Source organism: Camarhynchus parvulus, chromosome 1 (assembly GCF_901933205.1).
Source record: "Camarhynchus parvulus chromosome 1, STF_HiC, whole genome shotgun sequence".
Taxonomy (NCBI): domain Eukaryota; kingdom Metazoa; phylum Chordata; class Aves; order Passeriformes; family Thraupidae; genus Camarhynchus; species Camarhynchus parvulus.
Window position 1 is genome coordinate 20745949 of NC_044571.1, and position 25840 is coordinate 20771788.

Here is a 25840-nt window from a genome sequence, read left to right on the forward strand (position 1 = left end):
TGTTTGCTTCACTCTCTCTCTCGCCCCCTCTCCCTCTCAAAAGGAACATTAAATGTAGTAAGTGAAGCAAGAACTGCAGGATGAAAACAATTTACTTCTCAGCAGCATGATGTGGCACACATGAACACCTCACCAAACACCACTTTTCACAGGAAGCAGCCTAGCTGAGAATAGACTTTGAAACTATCAGGTTCAAAAACTGTGAAACCAATGGTGAGAGAAACCTTCTGGAAACAACAATTGCCTAAGATCAACAGAAATCTGCCAGATAGGTGAGGGTTCCTCCTGCGAGGCCCAGATCGTGCTCCTTTTCTATAAATTATTATGGTTTACTTCTTATCATTTCCCTATGAAAGGTCTCTTGAAACAGTAGCTTGCTGATGTACTAGAAGTGTTGCTATGTTTCCATCACTAAAGCTGAAGAAACAAATTAAGTACTAGAACAGCCTCTTTCCATTAGAAGCTGCATGCCCCTGTGACTGCAGGTTTTTCACTGCATCAGCCAGACTCATAACTAAGATTTCTATGAAATATTCTGAATTTTAAAAAAAGTACTAAATAACAATTCTAGAGAAAACTATCAGGCTGTAAAATTCGAACAATTAACCCAACTGTTTTGCTAGGTCAACAATGCAAATTTGTTATATTGATTTTGGCTGTTAAAGACTTGTTACCAGCAAAAAAGGATGAAAATCAAACCTTTAAATGTATGTCTAAATTTTCATTTCATAGGTTCTGTGGCTTGAAATTAATGGTCAATATTTAAACAGCCTACAGTATGCTTCATACAGGCCAATATCCTCAAGCTACACAAAAATAGAAAAAAAATGATAAGCCTAAGCTACTATCTTACACCTCCTTAACTCCACCATGGACCAGAACAGTACATCACATTTTGTTCTTCACATCAAATTACTTCCAATAAATACCTTACACTAAATTCTCCACCAGGTTAACAACATTTCTAAGCTAGAGAAAAAAGAAGAAACCTCCAAGCCAGTGTAATTTGCATGTAATTCTTACATAGTACAGTTCATTATTTGATACTGCTGATTTTAGACATTTACACACATAATTAATAAGTAAATCTGTCTAATTTTAAGAAGCATTTGGGTCTTTATTTTTTTATTTGGTCATTATACCACATATTATTTAAAGAAGAACAAGATTCCCTGTTCCTACTATTTCAACCACAAAACAAGTTCTCACGGTTTTTTAGTTCAGAAATATTTGTAACAAATAGTAAGCAGAATCACTACTACAGTAATAGTACTTCTTCTCACTGCATCAAATGTTACATTAAATGAAACTAAACACATATGGTAAACAAACTTGGTACCAATTTACAAGAGAGACCCTCTACACAAACCATGTATCCCCTGCACAGTTACCCATATAGTAAATGTGAGAAGCTGCTGCTGAGAATCAGTGTCAAGTTCTTCCCTTTCAATAAACTTAGGCACATGGGAAAAAATCTACCCATCTGCATATGGACTGATAGTAGTCACTTGGTAGGATCTTTTTCTTTAAAATATTTTAAAGATATTTTTTAACATAACGCTTTATTTAACTTCGGGTAGAAAGATGGAGGTGATCTTTTGTTGTCAGAATGTTATGATGCATCCCTGTACTAAGACAAATTATTTATCCAAGCACTAAGCAGCACCAGCTCCTCTGACTTCAACTGGAGCTGCACCTATCCAAGGCTTCTGATAAACAAGCCACTTATTTAGCTATTTGTATTCAAAAATGTTGGCTTCTAAATCACGCAGCCAGTACACATGCTACAGACACCAGTTATTGACAACATAATCAGCATGAGCCATAGCCACTATACAAACAGTCTCGAGTGTCTGTCATAAAAGCACAGAAATAATGAGGTGCAGGTAATGTTCATGTTTACTCCCATTAGGTTAAACTCAACAGTCTGATTTTGCCTGACAGCAACCCCAAAAAATCTCTGGCTTTAGATCCAGGTCGCTACAGGATGAGAACAGCATTTTTTTCCTAAAAACATAGTCAAGAGAAACATTACCAGTTTATCCAATTTGCTGGTGATGTAGCTGAAGAAGCCCACAGCTTTTCCAAAAGCATTTTAATGCCTCTAAATGCAGCTAAGATGGCAGTCACAGCTATGCAAGAGAGTTTTAAGCAATTTGCTGCCTTTGGAAAAAACCCAACTGTATGGTCTGAATTACCTTTTGCACTGTATGTGCTAGAATGGTCCTAAGACTGAAGGTAGCAGCTGTTACCTCAGCGGGACTGTCTTTTTTGTGTTTGCCACTACGATATGGTAATATTTCTGGAGGGCAACACGTTCTGTTTGGAAAGCGTTTACAACAAGAAGTTGGGCCATGTCAAGTCCTACTGACAAAGCAAGTTGCTGGAGTGACAAAGTGACATTACTGCACCACTTGGAATAAAGCAATAATTTCACACATAGCATACAGCTTTAAGAAATCCAAGAAAGCAAGCTTCAGGGAAGGAAATGACATGTATACAAATATTGATAATAAATAATAATAAACAGAAGGTCTGTTCATTACATTATGCAGAACCTGGAAGAAATCATTATTCATCTGCTTGCCTGCTCAGTCTATTTCAGTACAGGCTGCAGGAAATAATTTCCAATACCGAAAAAAGAAAAAAAAAAGAAGTCACGCAGGTGGATGGTGTTCTGTATCTGATTTCATCAGGACTCTGAAATATAAGTGCTGGAAACCAGAATGATCAAATGAAAGACTATAAAGCAGATTAAGCCTACCACAAAATAAACTTTAAAAATGCATGTATATACACGCATTGCATGGAAATGAGAAAATGAGAAAAATGGAGTCATTCTTAGCTCCTTGACCCAATGGTTATCATGCTGAAAACAGAAAATCTAGTTAGCAAAAATATTTTGATTAGGCAACTTTCCCTTTGGAACAAACTAGCAAGACAAAAGGAGTCAAATTTATTTTGTCCTTTTATAGGCAACTCTTCGAGAAATTATAGCAATAGTCCTAGCTTCCAGTATTTCTAGAAATGTCATGTATTCATTATAAAGTGCAGTTAATATTTTCTTTTAATGCACGCACACACACAAAAAGGTAAAACAGTTTATTACATTTCAATCTGAGAGATTAACACATTACTATTTACTTTTATTGGCAGTGTGCCCAAATACCCCAGATCTGCAAGACTGATAGTGAAAAGGAAAATATTTCAGACCTCAAAGAGAGCAGATCTATGGTTGCCTGGAATGTGTAAACAGCCAGAGCCTGCTTTACTTCCCACCCCCACTCTAACCATACACACCTCCTCTACCTCACCCCTCCTAACATTAGCTAGGAGTGCTGCTCTCAAGCAAAGGAGAGAACACAAATGTAGTAACATCAAGTAACAATATTCTTGACATTTTAAGATGCAAGAATTTGGATTTACTGAAATCAGATGCTGCCATATAAATAGCTGTAGTCTAAAAACAAAACCAGTACTGCATAAGACCCTGAAAATAAAGAAAGACCAGTTGAGCAGGCTTCCTATATGACAGGCCTGGTAAACACAAACTAAGGGAACCCAAATGCTTCTGTACAGATTATTCTTTGTGCACTTAAGGATCAGCCAGATCTGTATTCTATCAGAAAAAATACAGTTCACAGTCCTACATAAGAGAAGGGATATTTTCATAAAGGTCTACACAATGTAACCAAACTGATGCCAAAATGTAATGTTGGTATAAATTATCTTCTGAGAAAACAAGGATCATTACTTGCATAATGATATATACACCCACAAAGCAGTAAGTCATAAAAATAGATATCATCACATCCTAAAGAAGTTTACAATATAATTAGGCCATTTTTTAAAACCCTTTAAATTTGTGGACCAATAAAGATACCCTGCACAGTAAAACTGAACAATGACAACAGACTTCCTTCTTTTTTTTAACCTCACAGCTCTCTATAAAAACAATCCTGTGCACCCTAGCAGCTTGCAAGCCATGATTTGAAACTACAGATTACAGAACTGGTAAATATTACTGTTGTTATTTACCTAGTAGCTTTCGTCTTCAAAACCAAATCAAATCAAAACATACAAAAAAAAAGGTAACTGACATTGCTGAGCAAATGGGTGCATATGATGGGAAGCTCGTAAAACCCAAATGAATAAAAAGGGAAAACATGAGGGGAAAAATAAATGTAGTTGTCTATGGTCAAACACTGAGAGGCAGTCTCATAATGTTGTTTACAAATAACAGGTCACACAGCACTCACACTTTTCCTTCTATTAATTTCACCGGTTTTATGAACACATTTGGCAAACATTCAAAAGAACACATCCATAGACTAATGAGGGTAAAATGCTGGCTCAAAGGAGACGTGAGCAAATGCTCTGTCAGTAGACTATTTGCAAACAGTTGAAATCAATAATAAATTCAACCTAACCAAATGCAATGCATACAAACAGAAATTAAAAGACTGAGGCAATTGGCAAATACATGAATGATGTTTCAGGCCACAGGGCACACTTTCTCACATACGTTAGCACTTTAAATAGGCTGGCAAGACACTGAGAGACCAGAATGTACCATATGTACTTCCAAAGACAAAAATAACAATTAAGACAATGCTAATAGCATAAGTAGTTAAATATTTCTTTAAGACCACTATTTGTAGGATGTTTGAGTCATCAAATCAAAAAATGTTAGAAAATTTATATTTAAGGTGAAAAAAAGAAATGTCATGATCCTTCTGTGTAGTTTTCCTGACCTACTGCAGTTGAACACAGAGCAATCACTCCAGAGAAAAACAGTAAATCAGCATAAAAAAGGTTGATATATTCTCTCCATAGATGCTATGGTGCTTGCACCCCTCACACAAGACAAGCATCCACTGCCAGTCCTGAGGTGTTGGGCTTTGGATGTGGTAGGTCACACTGGGCAGAACAGTTTTGAGACTACCCATGGTCCAGGCAGGCCATGAGACCATCCTGTCAATGCTTGCCAGCCACTGCTAGAATTTGTTAAACCTCGTGACGTGGCTTGCCTGGAAAACAAAGGGCACTTCACTGAAAAAAGGTCATAGGTTCCAACCATCCACCTGTGCGGGCCACTTTTCAATGTATATGTCTGCAACCAAGTCTCACACTTTATACTGCAAAATACTAAGCCCAGTAAATTTTGACACAGCCAACACAGCTCCTGCACATTTTGAAGAACCCAGGCTCTAAATATCACCTTCATGTCTGCCATCTAAAAGAAACTTCCAAGAGCATGGAGAAGATTGAGATAAGAACAGTACTCAAAACAGACCATGGAAGTTATGCCATACAAAAAACCCTACTTATGTGGGCTAGGGGAAAGGAGAGGGACCCTGCAATCTCCAATTCATTACAGGCACGCTGCCTGTCTGGACTAAAGCTAAAATCACACATATCTGCTGCTGCTATAAAAAACGCTCAGAAATGTTTACTTCATCAGTCAACAATCTGTGCTGCCATCATATAAGGCCTGACCCTAGAAATCTCCTGCACAAGCCAAACACATTTTTGCAACATCAGGCCATAGATACAACAGGCATTGCTGAATGTTCAGAACACAAATGTATCATCAACTCTGTCCTTGCTGGAGTTAAAGACTGCGTCACACAAAAAATATCCATTAAAATGAAACCTCTTAAATGCCACTGCAAACCCCAATAGATTTTTTGCTGTGGTGCAGGGAGGTAATTAAAAGAAAGGTTTAAAAGCAATTACAAAAAGTTTGAAGAAAAAAAAAACAACAAAGGCTTGTTCTGAGGCAAACTAATACCCTAACCCCAACTCTGTTAGCCAGGAAACTAACTTACAGATTAATAGAAGATTAACAAATTAAAGCAGTCATTACTTCTAACTCTAAACTGAACACTGAAAGTGAGAAAAAACCTTTTTGTTCCATAATTTTCCTTTGATACTTTGCTACCCTAATGGATAAGCTGATGGAAAAATGGGATTATACTTTATTAAGCAGAGCTTTACATTCACATGTTTTAATAAACTAGCAACAAAATAAACTGACAATGTGTTTTGCTGTTTAAAATTCTTCAAAAGCTGTCATTCATAAAGTCTTCATAGCAATTCTGTAGTACAACATTGTACTATAAGTTGAATGTAAATGATTTACCCAGCTGTGAAAAGGTGTGCCCTATCAATTGCCTTGTGAGGTTGTTAAAGTAACAGATTTTCTTTCTTTTCATAGATATATATATTCGAATTTACATTTAAAAAAAGGAAAAATTTTGTCCTTCAAAAGCTCATGGCAAAATGAATATAGGAGCAAAGAACTACAAAATCATTCACTGCAATATCTGAGCACGTTTTAAACAGGTAGAAGATGCAGGTCACTATATTATTTTTATTAAGAGGAAATTAAATTTCTTTCACACTGGACTCCATGTACACAAACATCTGCTGTGCACAACAAATCTTATCTACAAAGCCATCATTCAGCGCACATGATCAAACTGAAAATGTATAATTGCATTTAACATGTTGTCAATTAGAGAACACAGAACCCTTCCATGTTTCAAGCGTTTTTTAAACTTTTTTACACTTATTTTTTTAAAATACATGCTGCTGGTAACACAGTAGATATCATGAAGAATTTATCGCTTGGCCTAAGCAAAATTTAAAATAAAAGATTCAATCCAGAGTGAGGCACATATGCATTCAAATACATAAAAACCAGGCATGCGCAAAAAGCCATTTCTGTAACCACAAAGTAATGTGTTATAAAGTATCCACATATAATGCCACTATGCTACCATCAAAACACTGAAGAAATGCACAGGAATAAGTGTTTTGAAGACATGCCATCTTAGCCAAGCAAAAAAAAAAAACAACCCAAAAAACAAAATAGTTGTCCACTTGATGGTCAGCAGGTTAAAAACAGTGAATCCTAGCTTTTGAGGTAGCCTACTCCCAAGTCATCTTCCTTGGAAACTGCCCAGGAGGGCTTAAGCTATATTCCACATTTTCTTCTAACCTCTACCCAGCACTACCAGACTAGGTAGTAAAGACAGGATGGTGGTCTCCCAGAAAAGTAATTTTCATTCATCAGCACCGAGGGAAACCATTATGTTAATGCTTTAGTAAATTTGAGCTGTATGTAGTGAATAGGTTCTTTCCTTCACTCCAATACTGCATTTTGGGCCACCCTTTCAGCTTCAGTGGTTTTTTTTTCTCCAAGCACATCAAATCCTGCGAGAATGAAGCTGGATAAATTTTTATGATACACTGTCATGCACTAATTTTAAACTAATTGGCTCATTTAAATTAACTGATTATGTAAGACATTTACTGATACTAGCAGAAGTATCAGAGCTGAGAGTGTTTGGGTGTTTTAGTACAAAACCAGATTCCTCCAAATACAAATTAGCATTGTTATTGAGTTACAACACCAGCAGCCCAAACAAATCCAGTAGTAGTCAAAATGAAAATAAAGGAACCTTGAATAGTTTTCACAGAATGATATAAAATCTGTCTTGTGAACACCCTGCAATGTTACTAAAAATGTACTTGCTTCTGCTCCTTGCTTTCATTTTTTGAGAATGGCATAGGAAGGAAGATGTTTTCCTCATTAGAATAATCCTCAGACATGCCTTTTATCTGTGCCTCCCAGATTACAGTATTTTAAAGTCACCAACTGAAAAAGTAAACTATACAAACTACAGAAGCTCTTACATTAAAAAAGGCCAAAACTAAAGCCAAAATTAAAAAAAAAAAAAAAAAAAAAAAAAAACCAAAACCACTCAAAAAGTCAAAACTAAACCAAAGAGGAAAGTTAAGATACAAGAAGAGACATTTGAGTCCACATATTTAGCAGCATTACCAACATCTTCTAAAATATTTCATGTGTTTCAACCAATTCTATATCCAAATTCTTAGAGGTCTAACTCATGTGTGCATGTAAAATAGGCATGAGAAGGGTTAACGTTTGTTTTGTGACTGTAAAAAGCAACAGATAAATATCCTTGGAAACTAATCCCCCCAATATGAATCGGCACTGTCTGTGCTTGGATTCCCAGCCCTAACTTGTCAGCAAAGCTCACCCTATCTGTGGATAACACTATGGAGGAGGGTAATTTTCCCCCAATCTCTCTGTCACGATCAGGGTTTAAATTTTACTTCTAAGAGCAACCAAAAATCAAAACATTAAAAAAAAAATTAAAAAGGAGGAAAAAATGAAGGCAACATAATTCTGATGTTTGAATGCATGTCCCAGCCCCAGCTGTCACCTCCTGGTCTCGCCAGGCTCAGTCAGAGGTAGGAGCACAGTATGCACTGCTGACCTTGCCACATCTCAACGAGCACATAATTAAAGGGTGCTGCACCTCTGCCTTCTCCCAAAACCTGACATCCAGCCTGGCCCAGCCTACAGTCATTTCACTGGCTCTGCAACACCTCTGGTGCTGCTGACCTGAGCACATCCTAGTTCAGGGTGTGAGAGTCAAGCTACTGCATGCTGCCACTACTCTCCAGTGTCAGGGTTACACCTTTTTTCTCCAAAACTACTTTTTGGACTACCTTAAGGGCTATCCATGTACTTGTATATATGTGCATATGCATGCACTCACACACAACAATTAGGGTAGTTCATTTGAAACAACTAATATTCGTGAAACTGACTCTTGTTCAACAATCCCAGCTGACACTATGTGCTAAGACAAGTCTAATACTAATGGGTCTCTGGACACACACATCTCCTCTGCCAGTAGCAACCAGACTAAAACCATTGATACAATGAACAAGCAACTTGTAGCTGCTAAATGACACTGAAACTACCGTGTTGTTATAACAATTCCTCATTCTGTTACCAACACACATGAGTTTACAAAAGAAAAAATCCATATTTTTACTTCACTTTATAAAAATCTCCTGTATTTATTAACTTCACACTGTGCCGGTCAATTCCTTTGGAAGAACATCCTTCCAATTATTTTGCTGTAGGCTATGGGGTTGTGTTCAAATTAGCACAAACTCAGCAGTGGACACTTCTAAGCATGAAGCACAACAACACTGTATACATGTTAATCACGCCAATGCAACTGCTCCCTTTCAGCGGGGCCTCTGTAACATGACTTTGATTTGGAATTATAAATCATAAATAGTTTGCTTCACACTTGAACTAGAAAATATTCTGCAGGGTCTCCATTCAATGGCAAAGGATTGATGAAGAGCTGATGGTGCTACACAGCAAAATACAGCAGAAGCCAAAGTTTGTCACTGTATGTCCAGTGCAGTTTGCTGCCTTCAAGAAGGTGTACAACAAATGCATTATGCCGCAGAATGACAAAAGGAATCTATCCACCAAAGTAAAATCCTCTTTGTTTTCTTGAAGACAATGTCAAAGCATATTTCCCAAGTAATTTAAATGCCTAATGGAAAAATGTTGCTTTTTTTGCTCTATCGGTAATTTATTGGAGGTATGGGAAAGTTGTGTTTCAATAGAAAAAACTCCATAAAATCATGTTACTACATTTTTTCATTTAATAGAGTTATGACTTTATAAAACAGAACACCTTCTAGTGTCCCTACACAGTGGTAAGAGGTTAAACTGTAACTAAGAATTAGCAGTTTAAATGAAACTTAGGTCAGTAAATGCAATCACACTTTGAATGGCACTGGAGTGATGTACAGAGCAACTGTTACATACTAATGGAGAACACTGGTCTCGTTTCACCTTCCAATAGCAAAGGGTCAATTAAACTCCCTACTTAATTAGGTGAGAGTATCTTGATACGCATATATAGAGAATTATTAGACATTGTTAGTACTACTCATCTGCTCAGGAACAGGCCCTAAGTTGTGTCATCTAAGCATCAAGGCACTGTTCATCCACACGTTCAGTGTGCTGTGTAACTTTGCCTAGCAAATGACTAAAGTTCAACACCCAAGCCAAAATGTAGTTATGCAATGCACTTAGCTAAAACATTAAAATAATTGTTTCTTCGTACTACAGTACTATCATCATGATTTTGTACTGCATGAATAGCACGGGGATCTTGGCAGAAATTTCCATTGTAACTTCACACAAAATTATGACGTTTTACAAGCACTCCAGTTTAAACAGGACACATATTAATTATTCACACCAACAACAGAGACAGTCAAGAAATGAGGTTAAACATCATGATGCCCCTTTAATTGCATAAAGTGGACAGGATTATAAAGATGGAAGCCACATCCTCAGATGCACCCAATCCCAAGCTGCCCCAAAGTATAGAAAGGGACTGGTGGCTGGGACTCCAACAGAAGATAACAGAGGCAATATATTTTTTTCCTCTCAAACAACAAATGGAGAGATGCAATAACTATTGCTACAGGCCATTATTTTTAGTATCACTTAAGATAAATACAAATACACATAGGAAAAGCAGCTCAAGAAAAGCAGTGTAAAAGGCCTGGGCACCTTTACCTTCAAAAACTGTCACATACCCATTGTGGAGTTAAACTTGCTTTTGGTTAAACTAGCAGAAGCAAATTTATATTTCTACAGAATTACTAAACATTAGTAACTATAATTTATAAATCTCTGTCTAGGACAAAATCTCTACACATGAAGACAACTGGTAAGAAACGATGATGTTTTCTTAATGAACAACCTTCTTTGACTGCTTCTAGCTTTTACACAGCCCAAACTTTGGGGGACTTCCTATGACTGTAAGACAAAACACCATCAGTCATCCTTAAATGAAATTCCATTATATTAATGATCAGAGAACAACAACAAAAGCCTTTAAAATATTCTCTTGTATACTGAAGAAAATAACCTAAAGTGTACTTTTCACCCTTGTATGCTTGTTTCAGTGCCATTAAAATGACAGATTTTGTACTGACAGGAAGGCTGCTATTCCTATGTACAGCCATAGTCCCAATGTTTTTGTTTAATTTCAACCAACTTGTCCAAGTAGGCCATTTGGTAGAAACCTATAAATGGCACCCAGGGGGTCTGGGTTCTTGCTGTAAAGAGGTCAGCTATTTCCTCCTAACTAAAAATAGGCACGATGAGGGAGGGGAAGAGGGAGTGGAGTTTTAATTTAGCAGCTGAAAAAAGAGTTTACAAAATTACTTCCATCTTGCCTCATAATGAAGATTATAAAAAAAAGAAGCTGTCCCAAGAGTTACAAAACCTGGATCACTTTATAGGCAGGCTGGTGTACATAATCTAAAATACCAGGAATTAGAAGAGCAGTAGTAAAGGGAATCCAGGATATGGATCACGTTATAACGCCCACCCCTCTTTGGGCAGAGCAGACAGATTTACCAGCAGCAGTGCTGCCAGGTGTTAACAACTCTCCTCTCTCCTACCAGCTGAGATCACACCGTGGTCCTGCAGATAAAGCACTACAATCAGCTGCCGTTCCCCTGAGTCAGTTTTTTCCAGCATTTTCCCTCCTGGCTTTTTGTTTCCCTCACTTACATTACAACATGTTTAGGGTGAGAACCACCGTCTACAATATTCCCCAAACGGCCCTGATTTGAATGGGGCCCCTTGGCACTACTAAAATACAAACAGCATCAGTTTAACACAAGATGAATTCTAGCTCTGGACTCGTAGCAGCAGCAAAGAGCAAGGGCTGGCAGCACTAAAGCACGGGCTGGCGGCACTAAAGCACGCACCGACCCCACAACCTGCAGCAATCACCCACCAGCCTAAACCTAAACCTGAGAGGGATTTTCCAGTCCCACCTCCACAGTGAACCAACCAAGCACACCGCTCAATCCACTGCTGACTTAGCTACTGAGAAATAAGATCCCATCCACACTGAGAGACATTCTTCTCTACTCCTTCCAAGCAAAGGGATGACAGGCCTTCAACAGCTGCTGCTGCCAGAGGACAACTCGCCATCCAGGAAGCTCTTCAAGAGCCATGGCACATCAGACATACCGAGCAGACAGCACGTCTACTTCTGGTCCCTGTCATCACAAGAATGAGAAAAGCCCATCTGACAATCAGTGACAGGACCAAAACAGCATGAAACTGAATCAGGGGAGGTTTAGGTTAGATACCAGGCAAAGGTTTTTGACCCCAAGAGTGGCTGGGCACTGGAACAGGTTCCTCAGGGAAGAGATTACAGCACCAAGTCTGGTAAGAGTTCAAAACATGGTGGGATTCTTGGGGCTGTCCTGCACAGGGTCAGGAGCTGGACTCAATTCTGGTGGGCCCCTTCTAACTCAGCATATTCTATGATTTGGTGAAAACTGGGCAAACTGGTGGAGCAGAAATCTGACAATTCCAGGTGCCCCTTCCCTAGCAATGATTTAACTTATTTTGCTCCTTAGATACTTATTGCGGAGAATATCTGCAATCATTTAAAAATAAAATAAGCAGTAGCACAACTCACAGCAGTGACATAGCAGAGAACATTGGAATCATCTTACTCAGTTGGGTGGAGGAAGATGTATTCAGATGCCAACTTATTTCCCGAGGGCTTCTTTATGTCCTAAGAAACCCGGACAGTTGTGCAGTTGCCAGTCTTTACATGTATGTGTAATTTTTAATCCTCTTTGCTTCTGAGACACGCTTTTTCATCGTAGGGGGTGAAAAAAACAACCTTAAAATCATAGAATATACTGAGTTGGAAGGGGCCAACAAGGATCATAAAGTCCAACTCCTGTCCCTGCACAGGACATCCCAAGAATACACCATGTGCCCAAGGAGCATTGTCCAAATGCTTCTTGAACCTCATCAGGTTTGGTGCGGTGATCTCTTCCCTGGGGAGCCTGTTCCAGTGCCCAACCACCCTCTGAGCGGAGAGTCTTTTCTTAACATCCAACCTAAACTTGCCCACACACAGCTGCAGGCCATTTTCTCAGTCCAGTCACTGGTCACCACAGAGAAGAGTGTCTGCCCTGCTGCTTCTCCTCGTGAGGAAGCTGTAGACTGCAATAAGGTCTCCACTCTGTCTCCTTAAAAATGAACAAGCCAAGGGACTTCAGCCACTCTTCATAGGGCTTCCTCTCAAGGCCATTCACACCTTCACGGTCCTTCTTTGGAGACTCTCTGACAGCTCAATGCCTTTTGTATGTTGTAGACCCAAAACTGCCCCCAGCACTCGAGGTGAGGCTGCCCCAGCTCAGAGCAGAGCAGGACAATCCCCTCCCTTGCCCAGCTGGCCATGCTGTGCCTGATGCCCCCAGGACAGGGTTGGCCTCCCGGCTTTCAGGGCACTGCTGGCTCATGTTCAACTTGCCATCAACCAGGACATCCAGGTCCCTTTCCTGGCACTGCTTTGCAGCCTCTCCTTCCCCAGTCTGTACATCCAGGGTTGTTGTCCTGCCCCTGGTTATTGCATAGCACACTGAAGGTGATAAACACTGAGACAACTACAGCAGCTCTGCTCAAACCTACCCTGTTTTTACCATTATTACATATAGCACAAGAGAGATTTAACGCATTTTTAATGTGATAGCATCCTCCCCCTCTTGCTTTCCCTCTTCCTCCCACCTCCTCTACAAATCTTCTGTGGGAAAGCTTCCCTGTTTTACTATTGCTGTCGTTGAGATGTTGCAATTATTATCTGTAATTGTTAAAAAAAAAAGCCAAACAAAAAAAACAACAACGCCAAAACATACACTAGGACAAATCTGGCTCTCTTTGCCAACAACATCTGCTATCACAGAATGGATATATTTAATTTAAAACCTGCCCAATGTCTCTGTACATGACAGAACACTGACTGCAGGACGGGGAGAGGCCTAAACCCAGTATGTGCAGTCACATGGTGCACAAGGTAGATGATGTTAAACCTTATACATCCACATGAGTAGTCTTGGTTAAAAGACTACAAATAAATGGGGTAAGGAAGAAAGATATAACATTTTATTTGTCAAGAATAAAGACCTTGTATTTATTACCTACAATCAGATCTCCCTCTGCCACAACATGTTTATTTTCATACTCTTAGCCTAAAACACTAATCCTGAAATTTTAATTTTACACTCCATTTTATTTCAAATCATCAGTCTTTTCAACGGAATATTTTAGGTTTCTGCAAGATTATGCTGCAATATTTTCTTTTTTTGGAGGAGGCGGTGGGTGAGCCCCGCCGAGCAGCCCGCCTCCCCTCCCCCACCGCACACATCCACATCCACACTGCCAGGCTCGTGCGTCAGGAAGGGAGAAACGCCGTACGAATCCTCGTGGAGAACAGCACAGAGGCATGTTAAGGCAACACATAAAGGGCAGCCTTTATTCCGTCTAAACGCCGACTTTGAGGAATTAATATGCGAGCCGAACTTTTAGGGTGTGGCTTGGTGTTTTTGCCCCTTGTTGTGCCGTGCAGGATGCCTGCCCGAGAACCCAGCAACACACCACTAAATAGGTCAAGGGTCATTCGCTTTACATCTCGCCACACCGACATTCAGCCGCGCACGGAACCCATCTACCAGCCCCACCGCCGAGGCAGAACGCGCACCGCAAAATGGGGACCGTGCCCGGCCCGGTGACAGCGCCGGGGGCAGGGCGCCCGCCCGCCCCGCCGCCCCGGGGCTGGGCTCGCCGGCCCGGGACGTGCAACAGGTCGGCGGCTCCGCAGCTCCGGCCCCGAGGGGCTCCCCGCACCCCGGCCCCGCCGGCGGCAGCGGCGCTGGCAGCGGGGCCGGGGGCAGCGCGGCTCGGGGGGCTGGGCGCGGGGCGGGGGGCGAGCAGCGAACTTGTTTACCTACTTGGAAGTAAACTTCGGTGTAGGGGAGCGACCGGCCCCTCCGCCCGCTGCTGATTCAAGCCCTGGCGATGAATGGGATCCCCTCCCCCACCCAGGCTCTGCAAACTCCACACTGGAGCATGAATACCTTGCATTTCTCTCCCCCGCTTCCCGAGCATTTATTTTGTTTTTTAATAAACCCCCCATACATTAAAATACTGTCTGAGAAGTAGTGAGAAACTGCCCCCCTCCCCTCCCCCATGCCCCGGGGTCGCTCTGCCCGGGGGCAGCTGCAAAACACCCGCCACGGGTACGGCAGCCCCACACACACATATCACCTCGGCCCAGAGAAAACACCCCCAAAACCCCCAAACAGAACCCAAAACGTCCAGGTTGGGAAAACTTCGTCATAACAAGCGGCGGTTGAGCGACCCCTTCCCCCCCGGGCGGGTCAGGCTGCAGAGGGGACGCCGGGGGGCAGCGGGCCCCGGGCTGGGCTGGGCTCGGGGGGCTGCTCCGGGAAGGTAAACCGTAAGAAAAGGGGGAAATAAAAAATAATAATAATAATAATAAAAAAGACGGGGGAAAAAGAAACCACAACAGGGTCCCCGGGATGAATAATCCGCCTCGGGAACTCACCTCGCGGCGCAGCGGGCGTTAAAGGCACAGCTCCCGCTCCCGCGGGCGGGGAGAGCCCCAACTTCTGCGGGGGGCGGCGGCGCTGCTGCTGGCGGAGACTTTCCCTCACTTGCCGCGCATGGTGCAACTCCTCTTCCCCCGGGGTCCCGGCCAGCCTGCCAGGAGGCTGCGAATCCCCCCTCGCCGCCGCCGCACACGCCTCCTCCCCCCCCTCCGCGCGCACGGGCGGCACAAGGAAGTCCCGGAGAGTGGGATGGGGGAAACGGAAAGTTTTGGGGCGGAATGGCGGTGAGGGGGGGCTGGCGGGGCCGGTGCGGACGCGCGGCGGCGGCGGCGGCAGCGGCAGCAGCGCCGAGGGGGAGCCACAGCCGCGCCCGGGGCCGCCGCCACCGGGCGGGAGCGAGGGAGGGGACGGCGGAGGAGGGGGCGCACCGGGAGGGCCGGGGCGGCTGGGGGCGAACCGGCCGCGCCCTCCCCCACCTGCGTCGGTCCCGCACCCCGGGACGCGCGGCTCGAGGAGGCGCCGCCGCCAACGCCCCCGGGGATGCCCCGGGGTGCCGCCAGCCCTTGCCCCGCCTGTGGTTATGTTGTGCTTTGACACCCCCCGCAACTGAAACCCGGTGACAAACCAGGCACACACACACACACGGAGGGCGGCCCTCCCCTCCCCCGCCCGCCGGGCAGCGCCGCGTTCTCCGGTGCCGGCCCGGCGCGCGGTGCCCGCGGCCGCCCTCCGTGCCCCGCACGCTCGGCCCCGCGGCCGGCTCGGCCCCGCTCGAGCGGCCCGCGCAGGGCCCCGTGGGGCGCGCTCCGGCGCCCGGGACGCGGCCGCTCGTCCCGCGGAGCGGCGCGGACGGACCGCCCGGGCGGCGCTGCGGGAGCGCGCCCCGCGCCGCCACCGCTGCCCCGGTGCGGGACGGGCGGCGGTGCCCGGTCAGCGCGCCGGGGCGCGGGGGCCGGGCGGGCTGTGAATCAGCACAAACGGGCTTTATCGCATCTCGCTGGGGCTCGACACCCGCGGCGGCAGCGCCGCGACTCTTTAGCCTCCAGCGCGCCCGTCCCACGCGTGTCCCCGTGTCCCGCCCGCGTCCCCCCCACCCCGGGCGGATGATGCAACGCAGCTCCATGTGCTTCCCCTCCCCCGCCCGGCTCCGGTTTTTTTTGCGCCTGGCGGGTCACTCGGCGGCTGATTGATTCTCCTTTCGCGCTGCGCCGTCACCCGGCGCTGGAAGGTAAATAACAAGCTGACATCATTACCGCGCTCCGCAGGGCCCCGCGCCGCTGCCGCTACCGCACCGCCGCGAGTAGCTGCGCACCGCCATCCGCCCGGCCCTGTCCCCGCCCGGCACGGCATGGCCCGGCACGGCACGGCCCGGCACGGCACGGTCCGGCCGCCACCGCACCCCGGCGCCACCGCACTCCGGCACCACCGCCAGGGGCCCGGCCGCTCGCTCGGGGCCGCCTGGATGCTTTTGGCCGCCTTCTTTCCCCTTCCCCTCCCCCACCCCTCTCCCCATCCCCCCCGCCTCATGGCTAATGTCATGCAAATAATAAGATTATTGGGATGTTGCCGGGGTGTCTGCCTTGGTGGGCTCATCACGGTGACAGCCAGACTGAGGCGGCCCCAAAAGTCATATTTATTATTGGAGGTTTTTTTCCATATGACCTTTCCACTCTTTTTTCTCCTTTGGTTTTATTTTGACATTAAAGGGAATTTCATGCTCGTTATACATTTAGCCCAAAGCCTACAAATGTGCTGTCACCCAGTATCCTGATAGAAAAATATGACATCACCCAAGTCAGGACAATGAAGATCATTGCCACATACATTCATATCTGCGTTGAAAGCAGAACTCTCAAAACACTGGGAAATGTTGAGGGCTGATTCATTTTCGTATGCAGAGCCTCGAGACTGCAGTGCAAGGCCATCTGCGCTCAGACAGACAGGCAGACACGTGTCTCCCTTTCCAAGTAAGCTCCCATTCGCCTTGTTTTTCTCCAAATGCAAAACCTACATTACGTTTTTATTACTCGGCAGTGTAAACAAACAAAAAACACCCTCCAGTGAGATGGGCCAAAATTTTTAGCTCCTGCGCTTTTTTGTTTGCTTTCTTGCTTGCTTTTAAAGCGCCGTGGGCTGACAATGAGGTAAACTCATCAGAAATGGTCCTTAGTCAAGACTTGCAGAGCTTCCAAGGCGCGGTGGCCCAGCAAGGAAGCTGAGAGCTGTCACCGCTGTGTCAGGCCCCGTCCCTGTCGCCCTCACTCGGGAGGTCGCTCAGCATGGCCGGGAGGGCTGAGGGGGCAGCGGGACAGCGGCATGCCCGGAGCCGCAGCACTGCAGGTCTGTCCTGGCAGTCTTCCCAGCCCTGTGCTGGGCTTTTCGCTGCTGAGGAGCAGCACACGCTCATCCTGCGCTGCCTGGCCATGGACCTACCGCAGTGTTCCAACCCCCAGCCGGGAAAGGCACCGTGTCCCGGCCGGGCTCTCGGACAGCCGGGCCCAGCCTGGCCAGGCCTGGCCACACGCTCTGCTGAGCGGGCAGGGGCAGGCAAGGAAAGCTTGGTGGGCAACCGAAAGCATTGTGATGGCGAGGAAATTAAATTGCAACGTCGTAATAATGACTTTTCCTTTTTTTCTGACTGGGCACAGCCGCCGTTGCCTGTGTGTGGCGGAGTTTCAGTCAGTGCTGCAGGGCGCAGGACAAGCCGGGGGCTGCATCGCCTGCCCCTCACTTTCCCAGCCAATGCTGTGGCCAGCCCGGAGCCCTGGTGTCCTGCAGCTGTGCTGGGAAGCCAGGCAGCCACCCCTGGGCTGGGGTTAATATTGACGTAATCCTTGCCGAGAACTTCAAGTGAAGGTTATCAAGGAAGGCACTTTTTTCAGACTGTGCTTGGCTAAGAGGAGCTGCACAGACCCATGATAAAGACTTGGGTTTTTTCCAGGTAAAATGAAAAAAGAAAAATCCCCAACTATAAAGTGTCACTAAAGGATAGAAGAGTGAATCACTACTCTGGCCATTGCAATAGTTTTGGCCTTGGTGTAAGAGAAGACCCCAAAGTGACCATGTATAAAAGAAATCACAGCTTTTTTAAGAGCATTGTTTTTCAGCTTCATGACTCGCATCGCTGTGATGGTGATCAGCAGCTGTGCCACAGCCTGCAGCTCCAAATGAAGGGAGCCAGAGCTAAGGTTTCTTACCCTCATTAAAATGGAAACCCTAACCTGAAACAATCAAAGTCAAGGGCCAGCAGGGTTGGCCTACTGGGGAGATAATGGGATCATAAGGCAAAATATTTTGTATTTTACGAGATGAAACCTGTTGTTATTTTTCTAGTGCTTCATCATCTTGTATTGCACTGGTAACTGTTTCTATGTCTTCCCCTCATCCCATGTTTTCCATTTTCTAAATAAAAGTAAGTTCTCTTGAAAAAGTGAATAATTACAAAGTAAATAATTGTTTCTTCTTGTTACATTACTTCTGTTAAATAATTCTTAAAAAAAAAAAAGGCTCCTGAAATGCAGATTAATTATTTACTCCTGTTACGGACTGAAAAAAAAAGGATCTGCTAATTTAAGTTTTTAAGACAAATTCATATGCAAACTTCAGGTACAATAGTGAAAACTGAACTTGAACAGATATCCCCACACTACTGGAAATTCCATTCTCACATTGCAGGAGGTAGATATTCTATACGTGGAAATGTGACATGGTAGGCCCTTGCTCTGTCACACTTATAAAGATGTTAAACCCCAGCCTTCCTATTGTGAGGTGTCTTGCCAAACTATTTGTGGAGGGAAAGTAAAGACTCTTGGCATGTTATTATTACTATTTAGCACTTCTGTAGCCGCAAGCTTTGACTTCTATTTTGTGAGCATCTTTACAATATTTGATATTCTTCAGGTAAGTGTTCTGATGGAGTCAGTCATGTGAGCAACTGCTTCGCAGCACCAAAAATGGTTTCTCGTTTAGCCACTTGTTAATACCAAGAGTTTCAATTTTAGAAGGAAATTCTGATTGACTAAGATATTTTCAGGAATTGAGACCATCTCTCTTTGGTTTTTTTTCTTCACTTATTACTTCATTGATATATTTGGATTAGACTGAAAGATCATGACCACTTGTGCAAGTAGACCTCTTGAGTAAAAAGATATTATCAGAAATAAAAAAGTAAAGTGGAAGAGCTTGTTTCAAAGTTTCTGGAAGATAAAACTGTTAAAACTTTTTTGATTTTGCAAAGGAAGCATGGTCTGATCCTTTTTCTATCATATTCCTCTCTTACAGATTGATTCATGTGGCCTGTAATACCTGCACTTTCTAGTGATCATTTTTAATCCACCATTGAGATGTGAAGATATAGATTCCTCAGGCTTTAACAGGAATTCAATCCAATCTAATAACCTCTGATAAGAATTTTGATGCTGTTACTCTGTTGCAGAAGTTGCAAAGAGGGATGCACTATTCATAGTTCCTTCCCCATGCCATTGTACAAAGAGTGCACATCTGCTGCTCAGGAACACTGTGTGTTAGGTAGGCATCACACCAAATATGGTTTTGCTTCTTTCTATAAGATCATAAGAACAGATTTGGAATTAGATTTTCCAAAAATCTACATAAGTTACAGCAACACTCCTATCTACTATATGGAAGATATTTAGTATGTTGAACACGTACTTGTTATTACTTAAGGTAAAATAAATCAGAAACTTTGATGTATGTAATCTACACTCCTCTGATCTATTTAGTGGGCTGACACGAAGGGCTGAGCTAGCAGTATGGGTCCCTTAGGATCCTCAGACAGAACAGAGATTTTTTATGTTGCTCTAATTTACTCTTAGAGCCAGTTTGGCCTCCTGCCAGTCTGGAATAGAAAGAAGAGAGGGGTGATGATCTCTTTTCTTGTCTTTCCTCATCCATGCAGTGTTGCATGGCCCCAGCTGTGCTGAATTAATGTCTGGGACAGTTTATCATTTCAAACCTTTTTTTCCTCCCATGAAAGGTTTTAGAAGAGAAAGTAGGTCTACCTAGGAGCTGGCTGCAAGAGAGTGAAACACCTAGAGAGTGAACAGGATCAGTTCTCTGCAGAGAAGCCAGACTCAGCAGGAGGTTGTGCTGTGGATGTGAGAGGTGTTAACTATGCATCATCACCCCTAGCTGCTCAGGGTTCCTGGGGGTGTATGAATCCTGAGTGTTGTGAGTGCTCTCAGATGTCTCCCCTGGTCCTGTGAGGATTATCTGAGCCTCTGAGGCCAGCAGCAGGAGCAGCTCTACTCACACACTTTCTCCAAGTGGCTAAAGTGAGGTGGGAACCAGGAGTCTACCCTTGGGAAGGCCCAATCTTCCTGAAGAATTCTTGTTAATACTGGTCTTTGGTCCCCAGGGGAGATTTTGTCAGGACAAGCCCCAGGGGAGAGGAGAGCCCAATCCCTCTCGTGAGGAGGGTGCATGCAGAGGAGCAAACAAACAAGACACAGGCATGTCTGTGGGCAGTGGACAGGATGAAACAGGGATGTAAGGACCAAGTGTCTGCATTGCACCAACATCAGCGTCCGGGTGCCTCCTGGGGCTGTTCAGCCAGAGGCTGGTCCTGCCTGACAGGAGCACCCTGGACATGCTCTCAAAGTGCACTGGTTGAGCTGGTTTCACCCAAAGGGAAAGCAGTTCTCACGCTCAGAAACTGCTCTGGTCTGTGTCCCAAAGCTCAGCATGGGGAGAGAGCTGGGAGATCAGTTTCAGAAGTGCACTCCTGTTTTAGACTGAGAGTGGTGTAGATGCAGCCTGCGACAGTTCCCTGTTTATATTGACATTGCATTGTATAATATTTTACACTTTAAAAGGTTTCACTTAATTCACTAGGATTACTCAGGATTTAAAGCATGATTCACTGTTGCAAAATGTAAGACATATGGATTGCTTCCCTTGCCAAATGCAAAATTTTTGGTTCAAGAATTCTAAAATAGTTTTTCTTTACACAATCTCTATGGCTACTGAAACACACAAGGTATACTGTATCATTTCTAGATGCAAGCTACCCTTTTGGGGGAACAATGAATAGAGAGGAAAAGGATTCTGAAGAAACTCATCTATGTGATGGTAGTGCTGGAAGAAAATTAACCTCGTGTGGTGCAGTGGCCCAAAGAGCTGCTGTAATATTGGATACACAGAAATGGATGTGTCAGGAAGGAGAACAGAGTCTGAACGATCTCTGCTTGGCACTGGGGGTCTGATGTCTGCTAAACCAGTCCCATTCAATTATCTGCACTTCAGGAAGGATGATGGAGGAACTACAGAGAAGAGTACTGATAAAGACAAAAGGATTGTCTTATTTTTAAAGAAGTGATCCATTTAACTTATCAGTGAAGTAACTCAGCCCTCTGGAAGAATGCACAGGAGGGAAAAGAGCTGTCAGAGAACTTCTCAGTCAATCCCGCAAACATAGGGAGATCTACAGCTCGAAGTTACAGGCAAGTAGCAGGTTTTTAAGGAAATCAACCAGTGAAGCAGCTGGTGGGGATGTCCTTTGACTGGAATCTTAAACCAAGCATGACTACTGAGCCTCTAAAGGCAGCAAGAAGTCCTGAGGCCCCCCTATGACATGATATGCTTAGAGCAAACCATCACAATGGTATTTCTAGCAAACCTTCAAGCACAGACCTCTGAGAAGCCAAAGTGTGATTGGCTAAATATTTACCTATTGGTTATTTGATACAAATTTTCATGAATAATGTTGTTACCCTGACAACAAAGAAGTTTTACTTTGCCACCCCAATTTGCACCTGTGTTATTTCTGCAGGTGTGTGTGAAGTGGACTGTGTTTCTATTTTTAACAGGAATAGCTTTGTATAAAACAAACACTTTCTCTGAAGTTTTTGGCTTAGGGGTTTTTTTCATTTTCCAAAAATTTTTCCTAGAGCCTTATTTAAGAAAGAGAAGAAACCAAGGATAATCTCCAAACCCCTTGCCCTAGCAGTAAACCAAACTATTACATAGGCAATGAATCAGGCCTGCCTTTCAGTCCTAATTTCTATGTGGCTGTAGTTGACCTGGTACAGTTCAGAGCCTCTCTTCATGAGGCCAGTGCTCTACATGGGCACAAATGAAAATGCACTAGAGGGAGAAGAGACTTACTTAATTTTTGATTATTAAATTAAAAATAAAGTACTACGAGATGTTTAAAGTACATTATTATTATGATATGTGTATTATGATATGCAAAATGAAATAAAAATCAATATTTAATTTTTGAAAATATACTTCTTAATTCCATGCTTTGGCCAGCTATGTTTAAAAACTGGATATTTGAACTAAGACATTCAGGTATAAAATAAATTTTTAGTTTCTGTTGTGTTCCTCTTGAAACCAAAAGTGGATTTGCCACTACTTCCTTGGGAACATAATAAGACCTTTAATTTTCAATACCTTATAACTACTGGAAAAACACTGTATGCAGAAGGGATGAATGCACCCCTAGTGATTAATGTTTTGTGGGGCATTTTTGTTTTGTTTTGGGGTTCTTTTGTTGTTAGGCTTTTTGGGGTGTTTTTTTTCTTTTTTTTTTTTTTCTTGTGTGGTTTGTTTTTTGTTGGTTGTTGTTGTTGGTTTTTTTCTGTTGCAGTTCCTAAGTAACACAGAAAATTATTTGAAAGACTAAGCAGTGAGGGAGAAACAGGTTCAGTAAATCAGTACAAACATTCATTACAACAAAAAACTATTCTTTCATTCTTTACCAGGCCAACTCTCCTTACTCTCAAATCAACGATCCTTCCTTCTTCCCTTCCCTTCCCTTCCCTTCCCTTCCCTTCCCTTCCCTTCCCTTCCCTTCCCTTCCCTTCCCTTCCCTTCCCTTCCCTTCCCTTCCCTTCCCTTCCCTTCCCTTCCCTTCCCTTCCCTTCCCTTCCCTTCCCTCACACCACAGATCCTTCTTTTCCTTGAATCCTGCCTTGCTGGGTTTTTCCTCACTGATTTCAGCAGTTCCTTTAATGTTTGTATTAGAAACATAAGTTAGGGGGGATAATGGGAATGTTGTCGTGTTTTTGTTTTCGTGTGGGTTTTATGATTCTTTTAAAATTAAGGCTGCTAACCATCTAATGCTATCTAAATTATTTAAAATAAATCTTTAACTCTGTCAGCCATGAAAGACTGGAGAAAACATAACTGAGATATGCAAGGTGAGCCCAAAATTTTCATAAATATAAAAAAAAGTGGAACTGAAAGTACACTTTCATTTATAGTTATTAAATTTACTATGTTTCTTCCTTTTTTTAAGAAAAACTCTGAATTGAATATAAACATTTATACATTATCAAAAAATAAATGCTTTTGAAATAAAGATTATGTGGAAAACCAACATTTTTACAAGACTTCTAGTGTAATACTATTTGCAATTTCTTTTTCAATTAGTTTTTCAATCAAGTTTTCCATGCCTGTATGTTAATGAATTTAGATCAATCCCTCTGTGGTAAGAGTAGAAGTGCCTTTGCATATTTACCGTGGCATATTTGTACATTTGTTCACTTGCTTCCCTACTAGAACATAAAGGGGCAAGATACTGAAATTACCCTGAGGCAAAAATACTTAAACCAAAATGCAAAGGATTTTTGCAACACAGGGATCCCATCAGGTTAAAAAGATACCACCTAAAATGGTGTCTAATTTCGGCACTAAGTGTTCACAGAATCAGCTTCAAGATTAGGTGAGAGAGCCTGTAATTTTTCAAGCTGATTGCTCTGTACTTTCCAGATAGAGAAAACACTGGCTAGGGCTTTTTTTTTAGTCTTTTTGACTCTCAGTTCTACATACTCTAGTCCCTCCAGATGAACTTGGACTTACTTGGGAGTACGAGCAGCTGCAAGATTTTCAGATCCCACAGAATCTGAGTAACAGTCTATGTTTGCACTCATCAGTGTTTATGTTTACTTTTGTAAGAGTAATGAGTAGCCCAGCTAGAAAGATTTATCTGCAAGCCAGAGCCATGTGAGCATTTGCTCACATGTGGTTACTAAAACAATATAATTACTTTTTACCTCTTCCATTTGCCCAGTGCCAGGAGAAGCTAACCAGCTTGTGTTCTATAAGGATCAGCTTCCATGGAAGTTTCCTGATGGCTTGCAAAGGCACCAATTGCCTGAATCTTTCCGGTGGGGTGATTTTTTTGTTAACTTTGGTGTTATATTCTCTTACTAAGTCTACAAATTTGCTGCAAACTAACAAAGCAATCATCAGATTTATCAGCCAAAACAATCCCATGAAATTACTTATTTTCCAGTAGTGTGTGAGGGCTCAGAACCTAAGTGCATTTTTATGTGTATATATTTGCAGGAGAAACACACAGATGTGATATACAAACATGCTTCATTTAAAGCCACACACCTTGGACCTCACATGTCAGCCTTTACCCTCACAAAGACCCACTGAATTCATCAGAACCAAGGTGCCAGCAGTCCTTTGCTGCATCCTGTCAGTTCAAAGAGAACAGCTGTGTTGTCCCAGATGCACTGCAAGATGTCTTTGTTTAGTGCTGTACCAGGACCCTCATTAATATCCATCCAGTTGTGGCCATGTACTCTTTACTTCTCAGTAGTAACCAGAACTCAACTCAAAGCTTGGGATTAATCTGTGTTCAGTCCCTGATCTACCCAAACCTAGGAACAGAACAAGAATGATTTCTTGATGCTTTTCCTTCTTTTTGAGAGTAGGAAATGAGTTTTATCTTGAGATTTCTGTTTTTTTCTTGGAAGACATTGTAGTGACAGAATTGTAGAGAAGCAATTTTCCCTTTTTATTTCTAAAATAAAGGCAACTAGCAACAGGACAAAAAGAAATGGCCTTAAGCAGTGCCAGGGGATTTTTCAGGCCGAACATCAGGAAGAATTTCTTCAGAGAAAGGGTTGCTAATCTTTGGAATGGGCTACCCAGGGAAGTGCTGGAGTCACCATCTGTGGAGGCATTCAAGAAATGACTGGACGTGGTAGTCAGTGCCATGGTCTGGTTGACAAAGTGGTGGTCAATCAAATGTTGGATTCTGTGACCTTGAAGATCTTTTCCCACCTTTCAATTCTAATGGTTCTATGCTTCTGAAACTGAAGCCCTGCTCTGCAGGTTAGCATGAGGTCAGCCATGGAGGTGTTTGTGACCAGCCACCAAGGGCCTGAGCTTATGCAGCAACTACAATGCCCCTCTCAGATAAAGTGCTATCCTACTTATCCCTCAAAGGCATGTCCAAGCAAAGGTGAAGAAGTTCTTGCCTAGAACTAACTAGAATGGGGAACTAGAATGGTTGCAGGTTTTGTTTTCTTATTAAGTAATTTTAAATAAAACTTTCATGATGTAGAGGTAGCTGCAGCAGTATGCCTTCCCTCAAACAAGGGATATAATAAATTGAGTTTGGGTAAGGTACAAGAATTTTTGACAGTATAAAATAGTTTAAAATATCATGTTCCTAATGAATGTAATTAAAGCAATGTGTTTTTCCTAAGGTGGATCAATCTGAAATGACTTCTGAGAGACAGCAAAGAGAAATGGTATCCCAGGC

At 43.2% G+C, this 25840-nt stretch overlaps 1 protein-coding gene across 1 annotated transcript in view; it reads right to left on the minus strand.

The window, feature by feature from the left end:
- The window catches only part of TBL1X (transducin beta like 1 X-linked), a 193928-nt gene extending 178209 nt beyond the window's left edge, over window positions 1–15719 (minus strand). Inside the window, 1 exon segment of the mRNA XM_030944983.1 lies at window positions 15309–15719. The gene's annotated coding sequence lies outside the window, so the exon portion shown is untranslated.
- Between the last annotated feature and the right edge of the window lie 10121 nt (window positions 15720–25840).